General features: G+C 44.1%; 1 long non-coding RNA gene across 1 annotated transcript in view; it reads right to left on the bottom strand.

Moving 5' to 3' along the window:
- The window catches only part of LOC139275877 (uncharacterized), a 155,061-nt gene that overhangs the window by 96,934 nt on the left and 37,983 nt on the right, over nt 1-20,144 (bottom strand). Inside the window, exon 2 of the long non-coding RNA XR_011595780.1 lies at nt 11,884-12,020. This is a non-coding gene — a long non-coding RNA (uncharacterized lncRNA). The remainder of the gene's footprint in view (nt 1-11,883; nt 12,021-20,144) is intronic.

Raw genomic sequence — 20,144 nt, forward strand, 5'->3', positions numbered from 1 at the left:
TCAATATGATGATGGCTGAACATGCAAGTTCAACACCCGATTCCTGCTTTCTCTCCATACCCCTTAATGCCTTTAGCCGTAAGGGCCACATCCAACTCCCTTTTGAATATATCTAACGAACTAGCCTCCACAAATTTCAGTGGTAAAAAATTCCAGATGTTCAAAATTCTCTGAGAGAAGAGGTCTCTCCTCATCTCAGTCCTAATTGGCTAACCCCTTATGCTGAGACTGTGACCCCTGGTCCTGGAGTACCCCATCATCGCGGACATTTTGCCTGCATCTATCCTGTGCAATCCTCTCAGAATTGTATATGTTTCAATGAGATCCCCTCTCATTCTCCTAAATTCCAATGAATACAAGCCTAGTCGATCCAGTCTTTCCTCATATGTCAGTCCTGCCATCCCGGGAATCAGACTGGTGAAGCTTCGCTGCACTCCCTCACTAGCAAGAATGTTCTTCCTCAGATTAGGAGACCAAAACTGTACACAATTTTCAAGGTGTGGCCTCAGCAATGCCATGTACAACTTCATAAGACCTCCTTGATCCTGTACTCTAATCCTCTTGCTATGAAGGCCAACATGCCTTTTGCCTTCTTCACAGCCTCCTGTACCTGCAGGCTAACTTTCAATGACTGATGTGCCATGACACCCTGGTCTCGCTTCTCCTCCCATTTTCGTAATCTGTCATGATTCAAAAATATTCTTCCTTTCTGTTTTTGCCACCAAAATGGATAACCTCAAATTTATCTACATTGCACTGCATCTGCCATGCATTTACCCAATCACATAACCTGTCCAAGTCATCGTGCAGCCTCTTAGCATCCTCCTCGCAACTCACGCTGCCATCCAACTTAGTATCATCTGCAAACTTGAAGACATTACATTCAATTCCTTCGACTAAGTCAATGTGTATATTGTAAATAGCTGGGGTCCAAGCCCTGAATGTTAAATGAAACGTTAAAAGAAAAACATGACCTTTAATTCCCGCGGGTCATGTATAGTTTCCCTGGGTTGCTTCTCGGTGGGCCTTCCACATATAATAACGACTACGGCCTTTTCCTTCTAAACGTTTCTCTGGAAGCACTGGGAGGGCAGAACGGCCACAAACCCAATTGCCACCACCACTATTCACAGGTCAAACCCGTTGTTTTCTGGCTTGCTGCCGGATCGGACACTTTCGTGGTCACCGGGTGCACTGCCACTATGCGTTAAAACAGACGGGTGTTGTTTAGTGTTATATGGTTTTACCTGTGTCCAGTATTTCCATATAATCCCAGTGGGCTCTGTATACAAACAGAAGTATCGCTCATCATTAGTACTGAGTATGGTCCCATCCTTTGGAGCTCCATTCGCTTTCACATCCCTGTCACATTTATCATGACATGTTCTCCTATTTAGGTAGCGTTACGAGTCTCATTCTCTCATTCTGAATTTCTAGTTTTCTTATCTGCTGTTTGCTTCTAACTTCTTTATTTATAGCAGACACCTCCTGGTTTAGCTGGACCAAGTACTCCCTTAGCCTATCCTGAATTGGTCCTGCTTCACCTGCCCCTGCATCTAAGGCCTCTGGTAGTTTCATAGCCTTTCCCATCGTCAGCTGCTATGGTGTTAGTCCCGTGTTTCGTCCTGGGGTGCCTATGAGTTACATTAAAATTACTGCAAGCAGCCCAGTGCATCATTTACCTTTCTCCTGCGTTGCTTTGGACAGGGCCATGTTTATGGTCTTATTCATTCTTTCCGCCATTCCCGAACTTTGGGGATGATATGGTATGTGGTACCTCTGTTTGATTCTCTTTCATTATTTTGCCCGTGAAATATGTCCCATTGTCTGAATCTATCTGTAGGGGTACTCCTCACCGAGGTATCACCTCGCTAGCCAGGATCTGTGCTACCGTCCGAGCGGAGCAGTCCCTGGCAGCGAAGGTTTCCATCCATCGGGTGAACTGGTCTATAACTATCAGGCACTAACTTTTGCCACTATCCTCTGGCAGGGGGCTGGTGAAGTCTATCTGTAAATTCTCCCAAGGTCCCTGTAGCCTTGGCTGATGTCCCATTCGTACCTTGCATCCCCTGCCTACGTTTTGTTTGCCACAAATAATGCATCTTTGGCAAAATTTAGCTGCATCCTTCCGCATTGCTGGCCACCACGAGTACTGCGAGAGCAAGTACAGCATGTTGCTTCTCTGGATATGTATGTGTTATCCCATGATATAATTTTAGTAGTTGTTGCCCACAACATTGTGGTGCCACAACTTGCTCCTGGGGACGCCATACCCATATTTCATATTTTTGCTGGACTCCTTTCACGTCTTTCTTCCTGATCGACACTCTGTTGGACCAATACTATATTTCTATCAGTATGAACACTGTTCACATTACTGGTTGAATTTCAGCCTTAAATGCTGGCTCTGGCTTCCGTTCACCTGCCGCTCGTTTGGCTCCGAGGTCGGTGAACCTATTCCTGATGATGGGTAGGTCTTGCCAGTGCTTTTGGCCCTTACTAGTTAGTTTTGTGTATGCTTTTACCTTTATTGCCGCTGCTCACCATGGTTCCTTTGCTGCTTTCACTAGACTTTCTAATAACTTTCCATGTTGTACCACCTCGCCAGTAGATGTCACATACCCTCGTCGTGACCAGGCTGCCATATCGTGGTGAACCACCCCAAAAACATATTGATTATCTGGATATTTGTTTACTCGCTTTTATTTAGCTGACTCGAGAGCCTTTATACCAGTTCTGCCACCTGAGCTGACTTGTCTCCTGGGAGCGTTCCTACCATTATTTCCTCTCGCTCCTGTGTTACCACTGCCCACCCAGTATGGGGTTCTCCATCAATGCATTTCCTGGATCCATCCACATAGAAAGTCTCATCTGGATTGTCCAATGGCTCTTCCTTTACCCCGCTGTGCGTTTCCTCCTCAACTTGTTCCCCAGAGCGATGTTCCTCTCCTTATGTCAGCTACCGGCAGCGTGGTTAACTCCATTATGCTTGTTTATTATTACTGACTTGCCTTTGGGCATGAATACGGCCTACCACTATGCTTTTCGTTTGTCCGAGATCGACCGCAGCTTTCCAGTATTTAGTAGTTCTGCCAGGGTATGTTGTAGGTGTAAAATGATCTGTCCCATCATCACTATTGGTTGGCTTACTTTGACCGCCCAAGTCACACAGTTCAGGGCGGACACACATCGGGGCATTCCACTAACCACTGGAACTTTCTTCGTTGAGTAGGAAGCTCTAGGTCTCTGTTGGCTCCCATGTTCCTGCATTACCACGGCGGAATAGCGTCCATCATCCTGATCACAATGGAGTTGGAAAGGTTTATTGGGATCTAACAATCTTAGGGCGGGGGACGACATCAGATCTCTTTTAGGTCACCTTATGCCTCTTCCTGCTTCGGTCTGCAATCTATCTTCTGCAGGGATCCCCCGCTCCATTTAATTAATTTCTGTATGGGTTCCGCAATTGTTGTGTATCGAGGTGTAACATTCCGACGATAGTTAAAAAGTCCGAATACCTTCCTTACTCCACTGAAATTCTGGGGCTTGGGCATGTCCCTAATTGCCATCTGTCTTTCCTCTGTCATGTATTTCTTGCCCTGACTGATCCAATGTCCAAGGTACCGCACTCTAGTCTGGGCCACCTGCGCCTATATGGGTGATGCCTTGAACCCCGCCTGCACGCACACAGACAATCACACACACAGTCACACACAGACACGCACTGACACACAGTCACGCTCACAGCCACTCATTCACACACACACAGACACAATCTCACAGACATACACACTCAAACACATATCCAGACACACACTTACACACATTCACACTCACACACTTTCCCAGACACAGTTACAAACACACACTCACACGCAGACACTTACACACACACTCACACACACACTCACACAGACACACACACAATTACACACACACAATTACACACACTTACACACTCACAGACTTACACACACATACACAGACACATTCACAAAATCACGCACTTACTCACCCACACACCCAGGCACAGACTTATATACTCACGCTCTTACACACTTACGCACTTAGACACGCATATATTCAAAGATTACACACTCACACACTTACCCAGATACACACTCAAGCACACACATGCGCACACATAGACACTCGCACAAACTTACAGATTCACATACTCATACACTTACACACTCAAACACTTACCCAGGCACACATGTGCACACTTACACATTTACACACTAATACATTCAGAGACTTATACACTGTCACGTTTAGCCAGGCACACAATTACACACTCACACACTTACACTAACAGACTTACACACTCACACTCTTACCCAGACACACACTCACACATTAGCTAATTTACACAAACAAACACTTTGCCAGGCACGCGCTTGCAGGCTCACTTGCTTACGCACACATACACTCACACACTCACAGATGTAAGCACTCACACACTTACCTAGACACGCACTTACACACTCGCACACTCACACTCATAGACATACACACTCACAGACTCACACACTTACACAGACACATATTCACGCACTTGCACACTCCCAGACTTACACAGTCACACACACTTGCTCACACACACACTTACCCAGGCACAAACTCACAGGCAATAATACACTCACACTCACACTCACACATAACTTACCCAGACACACACATAAACACTCACATATTTACACACACACACACGCACACTTACGCACACACTCCATCCATCATAGGCAATTACTCGAATTGAGGATGACTTGCTTCGACGTCAGAATGTTCACGGGTGTTTCAATGAAGGACATAAAATTCCAGTTCCGAACAAAATCTTCAAGGGTGGAAGATGTGTGGAGGTTTTTAACGTGTGATGACTTTTGTACACCAGCCAGCAATTACCCACACATACATTTACCCAGACACATGCACATACACTCATGAATAATAATACACTCACATTTATTTACCCAGACACACACGTACACACTCACACAAATGCACACACACTTACCCAGACAGAAAGTCACACACAATAACACACTCATACTCATACATCCTTCCACACACACACACACACTAATTCAGTCATACACTCACACATTCACACACAATAACACACTCACACTCACACACGCTTAACCAGACACATAATTACACACTCACATACTTGCACACATTAACACACTCACAAACACATACGCAGAAACACAAAGATACATACATTCACATTCACATAAACCTAAACTTAGCGAGGCACGCCTTTACCCAGAGAGATTAAACTTGCACAGTTGACTCATGAGATGGCCAGTTGGGATATTCCTTAAATGAACAATTGAGTGTCAGGCGATTAATTAGCGCAAATTGCCATTTCTGAACGGGGTAGTGGAGCAGAGAGGTGCAGATACACATATCAATAAAAGCAGCGACACAGGTTAATGAGGCCATAATAAACATCAAATAAAGCTCCAGGGTGCATTTCAAGAAGGTCAGATTTCAAAACAACAATAACTATTATTTAATTTACGCCTTTATCAGAGTGAATCATCCCAAGGCGCTTCACAGAAGTGTTATGAGGCAAAACATTTGACACCGAGACATATCAGGAAAAATTATGCCAGGTGACTGAAAGCTTCATTAAAGAGGTAGATTTTAAGGAGCATCTTGAAGGATGATGGAGAAGTGCAGAGATGGAGAGATTTATGCAGGGAGTTCCAGAGCTTGGCAACAGAAGGCCTGTGATCAGAGTGAATATTAACCCACTCACTTACACACTCTCTACACAGGGCTGCCTGTGTGAGGCCTGTGATCAGGGTGAATATTAACAGACTCACTCACACACTGTCTGCACTGGGCTCCCTGTGTGACGTCTGTGATCAGGGTGAATATTAACACACTCACTCACACACTGTCTACACTAGGCTCCCTGTGTGCGGCCTGTGATCAGGGTGAATATTAACACACTCACTCACACACTGTCTACAGTTGGCTCCCTGTGTGAGGCCTGTGATCAGGGTGAATATTAACACACTCACTCACACACTGTCTACACGGAGTTCCCTGTGTGGGGCCTGAGATCATCGTGAATAGTAACACACTCACTCCCACATTGCCTACACTGGGCTCCGTGTGTGAGGCCTGAATGTGAAATTATGTCGAGAAGCACCGCCACCGCCACCATTGAAAGCTTGAAGGTCATGTTTGCCACCCACGGCCTGCCTGACATATTGTTCAGTTACAACGGGCCATGTTTCACCAGTGCCGAACTTAAAGAATTCATGACCTGAAATGGGATCAAACATGTCACGCCGTCCTATTTAAACCAGCCTCCAATGGGCAGGCAGAGCGGCCAGTACAAACAATCAAACAGAGCCTTAAACGAGTCACAGAAGCCTCACTCCAAACGTGCCTGTCCCGAGTACTGCTCAGCTACGGCATGAGGCACACTCACTCACAGGGGTGCCCCCAGCTGAGCTACTCATGAAAAGGACACTTAAAACGAGACTCTCGTATCTTCACCCCAACCTGCATGATCAGGTAGCGAGCACGCGGCAGCAACAAGATGTAAGCGATGGTCGCGCCACTGTGTCATGGGAAATTGATCTGAATCACCCTGTGTATGTGCTAAATTATGGACATGGTCCCAAGTCGACCGCCGGCACGGTGATAGTTAATGAAGGGAGTAGGGAGTTTGTAGTCAAACTATACAATGGACAAATGGCAGAAATCACCTGGACCAAACGAGGCTGCGGTTCACAGACTGCTCTGAACAACCCGCAGCAGACACCACCTTTTTCGAGCCCAAAAGACACACCCAAAGCATCAACGACACCACCCCGGACTAGGAAATCGAACCCATCACGCCCAACATCCCAGCTAGGCCAGGTTCACCCAGAAACCCTGCAGGGCCAACAACACGCCAACCCAGCGAGGGCACAGCCAACACACCAGAACAGACATTTGTAGTGAGGCGGTGAACCAGAGAAAGAAAGGCTTCCGACCGCCTCACCTTCCAAATAGTTTTCCCTTTGACTTTGGGGGAAGTGATGCTGTGTATCTATAAAGCATGCACTTCCATGTTCCACCACCAGGGAATGCATCCCGTGAAGACCCAAGGGATCCCACCATCCTTTGGGAGCACTGTATACAATCCGGCCCCAAAGGCCTGTTCCTCACTCTGGAGTGTCTTAATAAAGACTGAGATCACTGTTACTTGAACCTCCCTTTGTGCAGTCTCATCTGTGTTAGGAACACAATAAATTGGAAAAGAAATGTGACCCCGAAAGCCAGAAAGAAGATAAAATGCTGACTCCCTTTCTGCCAAAAATTCCTTTCACACACATTTCTCTGACCAAAACTTCACAAAAGAAAAATGTTCCTTTCAAAGTCATTAAACCCGAATTTTCATGCAGCCGAATCTTCTGAATCAGATGCCTCTCGTTGTGCCAACTCAATCCATGTCCCTTTGCAATATTGTGCTTCCATGCACATTATTAAATGTGGCACTAATTTATATAATCACAGATAAGGGAATAGTTACAGCATGGAAGGCAATTCGGCCCATCGAGCCCATGCCAACTCTCAACTAGTCCCACTCCCCCGTCATTTACCCGCAGCTGTGCATTTTTTTTCCTTCAGATCCTGATCCTACTACCTTTTGAAAGATAAGATTAAATCAGCCTCCACCGCCCTTTAAAGCATTGTATTTCAGATTCTTACTGCTTGCTGCTAAATGGCCACCTTCAGTTCCTATCTATAAAGTCTGAGAAACACGGGATCAATTGGTGCCACACTCACAACCTTGTTAAATAAAGCACCTTCATTCTATTCTCGGAACGCAAGCTCCTGGAGTGTAGTCCAACTGTTGAGGTAAAAGCTGTGGTTATGTTCCCAAGAGGGCTTTTGCCACAGCATTTCTGTAGTGTAGTGGTTATCACGTTTGCTTAACTCCCAAAAGATCCCTGGTTCGAAACTGGGTGGATACTTTTTGCAAACGTCTTCAATTAATGATTAGAACAAATTGAGTAATTCGTATTCGTGGTTAACAGAATGCAGTGTCTCATGACGCTGTTGCATTTGTTGATTTCTCTGTACAATTCTGTACACACTGAAACTCTGCACAGTGTTTCTCACTCCCTCCCCTTTCCAGCCCTGACGGTGGAGAAACGCCATCTCAAAGCTGCACATTCCATGCCTTCAGTTCAGCTGTGAGAGATTATTAAAGGATCCTGCTGCACCGCCTCGCTTCACAAAAGAAAATAAAAGCCACAAACAAACCCATCGACGAATCGTTCTTCCCCAGCTCCAGAGTGAGAGAGGGCGGGACAAGCCCCAACATTCCGGTCCCGCATCTTCAATCAGCCGCTGCCGGCGGAAAGCGACGAATGCAGCATCAACACTGGCTTACCGCCCATCACTGGGCTATAACATGCCACGGTTCGAACCAAAGCTCCCCATACATCGAACAGCAGCATCATAAGACTCTTAATCTCAGGTTCCTGAGTTGGAGCCCTGCTTAAACGAACATGTTTTCACTGGAAACACTATTAATTAGCTGATCGCCTCGTTTTGCATCATGAAAGTAATGCTAACCGATAATTATATAATCATGGAAGATTACAGCATGGAAGAAGTCCTTTTCAGCCCATCGAATCTGCACCGGCGAACAAATGTCCAGTTTTAGGTGTGTAACCCTGCACCTTACGGCATTTCAAGTGCACATCCAAGTACTTTATAAATGTGGAGAAGGTTTCTCCCGCCACCACACTTTCAGGCAGTGAGTTCCTGACCCCGACAAACATCTGCATGAAGAATGTTCCCGTCAAATCCCCTTTAACCCTTATGCTAATTACTTTTAATTTATGCCCCCTGGTTGTTGACCACTCACCTACGGCAAGTGGGCCCTTTTAATCAACAATATTTAGGCCTAATTTGTACACCTTAATGTTGTCGCCCATCAGCCTCCTCTGTTCCAAGGAAAACAAACCCAGCCTATCCAATCTATCCTCATAACAAAGTTGCTCCACTCCCGGCAACATTAGACATAAATCTCCTCTGTATCCTATTCAGTGCAATCACATCCTTCCTTCAATACAGTGACCAGAACTGCACGCAGTACTCCAGCTGTAGGCTAACCAGAATTTTGCACATTTCAGATATAACCCACTTGCTCTTCTATTCCATGCCTCTGCCAATAAATGCATCCATTCGGTTTGTCTTCTTAATCAACTTATCCAACTAGCCAGCTACATTCAGCGATCTGAGGACAGGCATTGACAGTTCCCTTTGCTCCCCTACAATTCTCAATGTCCTACAGTCGATGTGTATTCCCTTTCGGTGTTAACTCTCCACAAATGCACAATCTACCACGTCTCTGGATTAAATTCCATTGGCCACTGTTCTGCCCACCTTACAAGTTGATTGATATCTTCTTGCAGTCTCCAGTTTCTTCTTCATTATCACCCACACTGCCTATTTTACGACCACCTGAAGACTTCTTAATCATAACCCCGATATGCAAGTTTAGATCATTGAAAAATACCACGAAAAGCAATGGACTAGCACTGAAAACTGCAGAACCACACTGGAAACATCCTTCCAGTCACAAAAACACCCATCAAAGATTTACCTTTGCTTCCTGCATCTGAACCAATTTGTCACTTTGACCTGGATCCCGTGGGCTTTTACTTTCACAACCAGTCTGCCATGTGGGACCTTAGCGAAAGCATTAATAAAATTCATATACACTACATCGTACGCACTACTGATCGACCCTCATGGTGACCTCATCCAAAAGTGCATTCAAGTTAGTCAAACGCAACCATTCCTTAACAAATCATGCGGACTGTCCTGATTATCCAGTGCCTTTCGAAACGTAGAGAATGTATCATCGTTCAATGTTATCCTGCTTTCACGGGAAATCATCATTAATTAACTGATGATCTTCATTTGCACAACAAAAGAAATGTTAACTGAAGGAGAGTCCTCAATAAAATAATTTGTCTGTGCTCTGCAATTTACTTCTTAAACCATTTTAGACACTGACTTTAGTGGTCTGCTTCAAAATGTTCATTGCTGGTAACAATACATGAGACTGGGGATACAGTGAGATGGACTGTAGAGCAAGGGACTGGTTATTGTGAAACAGCAAAGAAAATATACATTCTGGAAGAATAACATCGAGAAGAAATTTGAGGCCAACATCCAGAAGGAAGATTAAATGCTGAGTCCCTTTCAGCAAAAAAATTCCTTTCCCAAATATTTCTCTGATCGAAGTTTCACGAAACAAAAATGATGCTTTTTAAAGTCATTATACCCAAATTTTCGTGCACCGAATCTTCTGAATCAGATGCCTCTATCGCTGTCGACTCAATCCATGCCGCTTTGCAATATTCTGCTTCCATGCACACTATAAATGTGTCACTAACTTATACAATCACAGCATAAGGGAATGGTTACAGTACGGAAGAACCACATTCGGCCCGTCGAGCCCATGCCAACTCTCAACTAGTCCCACTCCCCCGTCATTTACCCGCAGCTGTGCAATTTTATACCTTCGGATACTTATCCAACTCCGTTTTGAAAGATAAGATTGAGTCTGTCTCCACCGCCCTTTTAAACAATGTATCCCAGATTCTAACCACTTTCTGAGGAATGGCCACTCCTGTTCCTATGTATAAAGACAGAGAAACATGAGATCAATTCCTGCCACACTCAAAACCTTGCCAACTATCGCATCGTCATTCTATTCTCATTAAATTCCACTTGCCACTGTTCTGCCCACCTTACAGTTGATTTATATCTTCCTGCAGTCTCCAACTTTCGTCTTCATTATCAACTGCACTGCCTATTTTACTTGCACCTGAGAACGTCTTAATCATAACCCCTATGTTCAAGTTTAGATCATTGATAAATACCATAAAAAGCACTGGAAACATCCTTCCATTCACAAAAATACCCATCAAGTATTACACTTTGCTTCCTGTCTCTGACCCAAATTTGGATCCAATTTGCCACTTCGCCCTTGATCCCATGGGCTTTTACTTTCATGACCAGTCTGCTATGTGGGACCTCAGTGAAAGCATTAATAAAATCCATGTAGACTACATCACACACACTGCTTCATCGAGCCATCTGGTGACCTCCTCCAAAAATGCAACAAGTTAGTCAAACGCCACCATTCCTTAACAAATCGTGCTTGATTAACCAGTGCATTTCGAAATGTAGAAAATGTATAATCGTTAAATGTTATCAAGTTTTCATGGGAAAATATCATCAATTAACTGATGATCTTCATTTGCACAACTAAAGAAATGTTAACTGAAGGAGAGTGCTTAATTGAATAATTTGACTGTGCTCTGCAATTTACCCTTTAACCATTTTAGACACTGTGCATTCGTGGTCTGCTTCAAAATGATCATTGCTGGTCACAATACATGGGACTGGGGATACGGTGAGATAGACTGTAGAGCAAGTGACTGGTTATTGTGAAACAGCAAAGAAAATATACATTCTGGAAGAGTAACATCGAAAAGAAATGTGATGCCAAAATCCTGAAAGAGGATTAAATGCTGAGTCCCTTTCAGCAAAAAATTCCTTTCCCAAACATTTCTCTGACCGAAACTTCACAAAACAAAAATTATGCTTTTTAAAATCATTAAACCCAAATTTCCGCGCACCCGAATCTTCTGGATCAGATGCCTCTCGCTCTGCCGACTCAATCCATGTCCCTTTGCAATATTCTGCTTCCATGCACACTGTTAAATGTGCCACTAACTTATAGCAACACAGAATAAGGGAATGGTTACAGTAAGGCAGAACCACATTCGGCCCGTCGAGCCCATGCCAACTCTCAACTAGTCCCACTCCCCCGTCATTTACCCGCAGCTGTGCAATTGTATTCCTTCAGATACTTATCCAACTCCATTTTGAAAGATAAACTTGAGTCTGCCTCCACCGCCCTTTAAAGCAGCGTATTCCAGATTCTAACCACTTGCGAGGAATGGCCACTCCTGTTCCTATGCATAAAGACAGAGAAACACGGGATCAATTCCTGCCACACTCAAAACCTTGCTCAATTTATTCTATTCTCAAAACGCAAGCTCCTGAAGTGTAGTCCAGCTGTTCAGGCTAAAGCTCCGGTTATATTCTCAACACTTCATTTGCCACAGCATTTCTGTAGTGTTGTGGTTATTACGTTCGGCTAACACGCGAAACCGAGCGGAAACATTTAGCAAACGTGTTCAATTAATGATTAGAAGAAATTGAATAATTCCTATTGGTGCTTCAATATTAACAGAGTGCAGAGTCTCATGACGCTGTTGGATTTGTTGATTTCTTTGTACCGTTCTGTACACAATTAAACCCTGCTCAGTGTTTCTCACTCCCTCCCGTTTCCAGCAGTAACCATGGAGAAACCCCATCTCATAGCTGCACACTCCGTGCATTCAGTGAAGCTGTGAGAGATCATTAAAGGATCCTGCCGTGCCGCATCGAAGATCAAAGCCACAAACAAACCCAACCGCTAATCGCTCTTCCCCAGCTCCAGAGTGGGTGAGGGCGGGACAAGCCCAAGCATTCCGAGACCGCACTCTCCAATCAGCCGCTGCCGGCGGAAAGCGGCGAATGCAGCATCATCAGTGGTTCACCGTCCTTCACTGGGATACAAAATGTCGCGGTTCAAGCCAAAGCTCCCCGTAGACCGAAAAGTGATCTCATAAAACTCTTTAGCTCAGGTTTCTGAGTTCGAGCCCCAGCTTACACGAATATTTTTTTCACTGGAAACACCATTAATGAGCCGATCAACTCGTTTTGCATCATGAAAGTAATGCTAACCGATAATTATATAATCATAGAAGTTAACAGCTTGGAAGGAGTGCTTTTCGGCCCATCGTATCCTCACCGACCAACAAATGTCCAGGTTTAGGTTCATAACCCTGCACCCTACAGCAATTTAAGTGCACATCCAAGTACTTTTTAAATGTGGTGAGGGTTTCTCCCTCCACCACACCTTCAGCCAATGAGTCCTAGGCACCCGCAAACATCAGGATGAAGAATGTTCCCTTCACATCCCCTTTAACCCTTATACTAATTACTTTTCATTCATGCCGCCTGGTTGTTGACCCCTCTACTATGGAAAATAGGCCCTTTTAATCAACAATATCTAGGCCCCTGCTAACTTTATACACCTTAATGCTGTCGCCCATCAGCCTCCTATGTTCCAAAGAAAACAAACCCAGCCTATCCAATCTGTCCTCATAGCAAAGTTGCTCTCCTCCCGGCAACATCTACGTAATCTCCTCTGTACCCTCTCCAGCGCAATCTCGTCCTTCCTTCAATGCGGTGACCAGAACTGCACGCAGTACTCCAGCTATGGCCTAACCAGAGAATTATAAAGTTAAAGCATAACCCACTTGCTATTCTTTTCCTTGTCTCTGCCAATAAATGCAAACATGAGTATGCCTTCTTAACTAACTCATCCAATTGGCCAACTACATTCTGAGATCAGTGGAGATGCAATCCCAGTTCCCTTTGTTCCACTATCTTGCTCAATGTCCTACCAGTTGATGTGTATTCCCTTTCCTTGTTAGCCCTCCACAAATGCACGATCTCACACGTCTCTGGATTGAATTCCATTTGCCACTGTTCTGCCCACCTTACCAGTTGATTGATATCTGCCTGCAGTCTCAGCTTTCTTCTACATTTTCAACCACACTGCCTATTTTACGATCACCTGAAAACGTCTTAATTATAACCCCTATATTCAAGTTTATATCATTGATAATTACCATAAAAAGCAATGATCCTAGCACTGAAAACTGCGGAACCGCACTTGAAACATTCTTCCAGACACAAAAACACCCATCAAACATTACCCTTTGCTTCCTGCCTCTGAGCCAAATTTGGATCAAATTTTCCACTTTGCACTGGATCCCATGGGAATTTACTTTCATGACCAGTCTGCCATGTGGGACCTTAGTGAAAGCATTAATAAAATCCAGATACACTACATCATACGCAGTACTTCATCGATTCACCTGATGACTTCCTCCAAAAATGCAATCAAGTTAGTCAAACGCAATCCTTCCTTAACAAATCGTGCTGCCTGTTCTCATTAACCAGTGGCCTCCGAAATGTAGAAAATGTATAATCGTTAAATGTCATCGTGTTTTCACGGGAAAACATAAGTAATTAACTGATGATTTTCATTTGCACAACGAAAGAAATGTTAACTGAAGGAGAGTCCTCAATTGAATAATTCTCTGTGCTCTGCAATTTACCTCTTAAACCCTAAAGCATTGAGACACTGTGCTTTAGTGCTCTGCTTCAAAATGTTCATTGCTGGTAACATGTATATGAGACTGGGAAAAAGTAAGATAGATGTAAAGCAAGGAACTTTTTTTGTGAAACAGCAAAGAAAATATACATTCTGGAAGAATAACATCAAAAAGAAATATGGCCACAACAGCCAGAAAGAAGATTAAATGCTGAGTCCCTTTCAGCAGAAAATTCCTTTCCAAACATTGCTGTGACCGAAACTTCACAAAACAAAAATGATGCATTTAAAGCCATTAAACCCGAATTTTTGCGCAGCCGAATGTTCTGAATCAGATGCCCCTAGTTGCGCCGACTCAATCCATGCACACTATTAAATGTGCCACTAACTTATATAATCACAGAATAAGGGAATGGTTACAGCATGGAAGAAGGCCATGCCAACTCTCGACTAGTCCCACACCCCCGTCATTTACCCGCAGCTTTGCAATTTCTTTCCTTCGGATTCTTATCCAACTCCATTTTGACTGATAAGATTGAATCTGCCTCCACCGCCCTTTAAAGCAGTGTATTCAAGATTCTGAGCACTTTCTGAGGAATGGCCACTCCCGTCCCTATGTATAAAGACAGAGAAACACGAGATCAATTCCTGCCACACTCAAAACCTTGCTAAATCTAGCAACGTCATTCTATTCCCGTAACACAAGCTCCTGAAATGCAGTCCAGCTGTTGAGGTTAAAGCTCTGGTGATGTTCCCAACTCTATTTTATCCACACCGTTTCCGTAATGTAGTGGTTATCACATTCGCCTAACCCGCGAAAAGAAACCGGCTGGAAACATTTTGCAAACGTGTTCAATTAATGATTTGAAAAAATTTGATAATTCATATTAGTGGTTCAATATTAACAGAGTATTGTGTCTCACGAGACTGTTGCATTTGCTGATTTCTCTGTACAATTCTGTATGCACTCAATCTCTAGACAGTGTCTCTCACTCCCTCCTGTTTCCAGCCCTGATGGTGAAGAAATCCAATCTCAAAGCTATACATTCCAGGCATTCAGTTCAACTGTGAGAGATTATTAAAGAATCCTGCCGCACCACCTCGCATCACAACAGAAAATCAAAGCCACAAACAAACCCATCGACTAATCGCTCTTCCCCAGATTCAGAGTGAGTGAGGGCGTGACAAGGCCCAACTTTCCCGTCCCGCACTCTCCAATCAGCCGCTGCCGGCGGAAAGTGGCGAATGCAGCATCAACTACGGTTTACTGCCCTTCACTGGGCTACAAAATGCCACGATTTGAGTACACCGAACAGTAGCCTCATAGAACTCTTAATCTCAGGTTGCTGAGTTGGAGTCCAGCTTGCACGAACATTTTTTCACTGGAAACACCATTAATTAGCCAATCGCCTCGTTTTGCTTCATGAAAGTAATGCTGACCGACATCATGTAATCATAGAAGGTTACAGCATGGAAGGAATCCTTTTCAGCCCATCGTATCCGCACCAGCCAACAAATGTCCAGTTTTAGGTGTGTATCCTTGCACCTAATTGCAATTAAAGTTCACATCCAAGTAATTTTTAAATGTGTTGAGGATTTCTATCTCCAGCGCACTTTCAAGCAGTGACTTCCAGACCCCCAAAACATCTGCATGCAGAATGTTCCCTTTAAATCCCCTTTAAACCTGATACTCATAACTTTTAATTTATGCCCCCTGGTTGTTGACCACTCTACTATGGGAAATCGGCCCTTTTAATCAACAATATTTTGGCCCCTTCTAATTTTATACACCTCAATGCTGTCATCCATCAGCCTCCTCCGTTCCAAGGAAAACAAACCCCGCCTAGCCAATCTATAACAAGTTGCTCCATTCCTGGCAACTTCTACATAAATCTACTTTGTACCCTCTCCTGCGCAATTACTTCCTTCCTTCAATGCGGTGAACAGAACTGCATGCATTACTTCAGCTGTGGCCTAACCAGAATTTTATTCAGGTCTAGCATAACCCACTCACTCTATTTCATCCCTCTGCCAATAAATGCAACCATTCCGTAGGGCCTCTTAAACAATTTATCCAACTGGCCAGCTACATTCAGGGATCTGTGGACATGCATTCCCAGTTCCCTTTATTCCGCTACACTTCTCAATGTTCTATCAGTTGATGTGAATTCCCTTTCCTTGTTCGCCCTCCACAAATGCACGATCTCACATGTCTCTGGATTAAATTCCATTTGCCACTGTTCTGCCCAACTTACAAGTTGATTGATATCTTCCTGCAGTCTCCAGCTTACTTCTTCATTATTAAACACACTGGCTATTTTACTATCACATGAAAACATCTGAATCATAATCCACCAGATTCAAGTTCAAGTGTAGTGTACATTATGAGTGAGCTCAGTGAAGTATCTGGATGGATAGAGACAGTTTGTTTGAAATCAGTGTTAGAAACATAGAAACATAGAAATTAGGTGCAGGATTAGGCCATTCAGCCCTTCTAGCCTGCACCACCATTCAATGAGTTCATGGCTGAACATGCAACTTCAGTACCCCATTCCTGCTTTCTTGCCATTTTCCCTTGATCCCCTTAGTAGTAAGGACTACATCCAACTCCTTTTAGAATATATTTAGTGAATTGGCCTCAACACCTTTCAGTGGTAGAGAATTCCACAGGTTCACCACTCTCTGGGTGAAGAAGTTTCTCCTCATCTCGGTCCTAAATGGCTTACCCCTTATCCTTAGACTGTGACCCCTGGTTCTTGACTTCCCCAACATTGTGAACATTCTTCCTGCATCAAACCTGTCTAAACCCATCAGAATTTTAAACGTTTCTAGAAGGTCCCGTCTCATTCTTCTGAACTCCAGTGAATACAAGCCCAGTTGATTCAGTCTTTCTTGATAGGTCAGTCCCGCCATCCCGGGAATCAGTCTGGTGAACCTTCGCTGCACTCCCTCAATAACAAGAATGTCCTTCCTCAGGTTAGGAAACCAAAACTGTGCACAATACTCCAGGTGTGGCCTCACCAAGGCCCTGTACAACTGTAGCAACACCTCCCTGCCCCTGTACTCAAATCCCCTCGCTATGAAGGCCAACATGCTATTTGCTTTCTTAACCGCATGCTGTACCTGCATGCCAACCTTCAATGACTGATGTACCATGACACCCAGGTCTCGTTGCACCTCCCCTTTTCCTAATCTGTCACCATTCAGATAACAGTCTGTCTCTCTGTTTTTACCACCAAAGTGGACAACCTTACATTTATCCACATTATACTTCATCTGCCATGCATTTGCCCACTCACCAACCTATCCAAGTCGCTCTGCAGCCTCATAGCATCTTCCTCGCAGCTCACACTGCCACCTAACTTAGTGTCATCCGCAAATTTGGAGATACTACATTTAATCCCCTCCTCTAAATCATTAATATACAGTGTAAACAGCTGGGGCCCGAGCACGGAACCTTGCGGTACCCCACTAGTCACTGCCTGCCATTCTGAAAAGTACCCATTTACTCCTACTCTTTGCTTCCTGTCTGACAACCATTTCTCAATCCATGTCAGTACACTACTCCCAATCCCATGTGCTTTAACTTTGCACATTAATCTCTTGTGTGGAACCTTGTCGAAAGCCTTCTGAAAGTCCAAATATACCACATCAAATGGTTCTCCTTTGTCCACTTTACTGGAAACATCCTCAAAAAATTCCAGAAGATTTGTCAAGCATGATTTCCCTTTCACAAATCCATGCTGACTTGGACCTATCATGTCACCTCTTTCCAAATGCGCTGCTATGACATCCTTAATAATTGATTCCATCATCTTACCCACTATCGATGTCAGGCTGACCGGTCTATAATTCCCTGTTTTCTCTCTCCCTCATTTTTTAAAAAGTGGGGTTACATTGGCTACCCTCAACTCAATAGGAACTGATCCAGATTCAATGGAATTCTGGAAAATGACTGTCAATGCATCCACTATTTCCAAGGCCACCTCCTTAAGTACTCTGGGATGCAGTCCATCAGGCCCTGGAGATTTATCGGCCCTCAATCCCATCAATTTCCCCAACACAATTTCCCGACTGATAAGGATTTCCCTCAGTTCCTCCTCCTTACTCGACCCTCTGACCCTTCTTATATCCGGAATGTTGTTAGTGTCCTCCTTAGTGAAAACCGAACCAAAGTACTTGTTCAATTGGTCCACCATTTCTTTGCTCCCCGTTAGGACTTCCCCTGATTCTGACTGCAGGGGAACTACATTTGTCTTTACTAACCTTTTTCTCTTTACATATCAATAGAAACTTTTGCAATCCGTCTTAATGTTCCCTGCAAGCTTCCTCTCGTACTCTATTTCCCTTGCCCTAATCAAACCCTTTGTCCTTCTCTGCTGAGTTCTAAATTTCTCCCAGTCTCCGGGTTCGCTGCTATTTCTGGCCAATTTGTATGCCACTTCCTTGGCTTTAATACTATCCCTGATTTCCCTTGATAGCCACGGTTGAGCCACCTTCGCTTTTTTATTTTTATGCCAGACCGGAATGTACAATTGTTGTAGTTCATCCATGCGGTCTCTAAATGTCTGCCATTGCCCATCCACAGTCAACCCCTCAAGTATCATTCGCCAATTATTCCTGGCCAATTCACGCCTCATACCTTCAAAGTTACCCTTCTTTAAGTTCTGGACCATGGTCTCTGAATTAACTGTTTCATTCTCCATCCTAATGCAGAATTCCACCATATTATGGTCACTCTTCCCCAAGGGGCCTCGCACAACAATATTGCTAATTAATCCTCTCTCATTACACAACACCCAGTCTAAGATGACCTCTCCCCTAGTTGGTTCCTCGACATATTGGTCTAGAAAACCATCCCTTATGCACTCTAGGAAATCCTCCTCCAACGTATTGCTTCCAGTTTGGTTAGCCCAATCTATGTGCATATTAAAGTCACCTATTACAACTACTGCACCTTTATTGCATGCACCTATAATTTCCTGTTTGATGCCCTCCCCAAATCACTACTACTGTTTGGAGGTCTGTACACAACTCCCACTAATGTTTTTTGCCCTTTGGTGTTCTGCAGCTCTACCCATATAGATTCCACATCATTCAAGCTAATGTCATTCTTAATTATTGTATTAATCTCCGCTTTAACCAGCAACGCTACCCCACCTCCTTTTCCTTTTATTCTATCCTTCCTGAATGTTGAATACCCCTGGATGTTGAGTTCCCATCCTTGATCATCCTGGAGCTACGTCTCCGTAATCCCAATCACATCATATTTGTTAACATCTATTTGCACAGTTAATTCATCCACCTTATTATGGATACTCCTTGCATTAAGACACAAAGCCTTCAGGCTTGTTTTTTTAACACCCTTTGTCCTTTTAGAATTTTGTTGTACAGTGGCCCTTTTTGTTCTTTGTCTTGCGTTTCTCTGCCCTCCACTTTTTCTCATCTCCTTTCTGTTTTTTGCTTTTATCTCCTTTTTGTTTCTCTCTGTCTCCCTCCATTGCTTCCCATCCCCCTGCCATATTAGTTTAACTCCTCCCCAGCAGTACTAGCAAACAATCCCCCTCGGACATTGGTTCCGGTCCTGCCCAGGTGTAGACCGTCCGGTTTGTAGTGGTCCCACCTCCCCCAGAACCGGTTCCAATGCCCCAGGAATTTGAATCCCTCCCTGCTGCACCACTGCTCAAGCCACGTATTCATCTGTGCTATCCTGTGATTCCTACTCTGACTAGCACATGGTACTGGTAGCAATCCCGAGATCACTACTTTTGAGGTCCTACTTTGTAATTTACCTCCTCGCTCCTTAAATTCGTTTCGTAGGACCTCATCCCTTTTTTTAACCTATGTCGTTGGTACCAATGTGCAC

Source organism: Pristiophorus japonicus, chromosome 11 (genome assembly GCF_044704955.1).
Source record: "Pristiophorus japonicus isolate sPriJap1 chromosome 11, sPriJap1.hap1, whole genome shotgun sequence".
Lineage (NCBI taxonomy): Eukaryota > Metazoa > Chordata > Chondrichthyes > Pristiophoridae > Pristiophorus > Pristiophorus japonicus.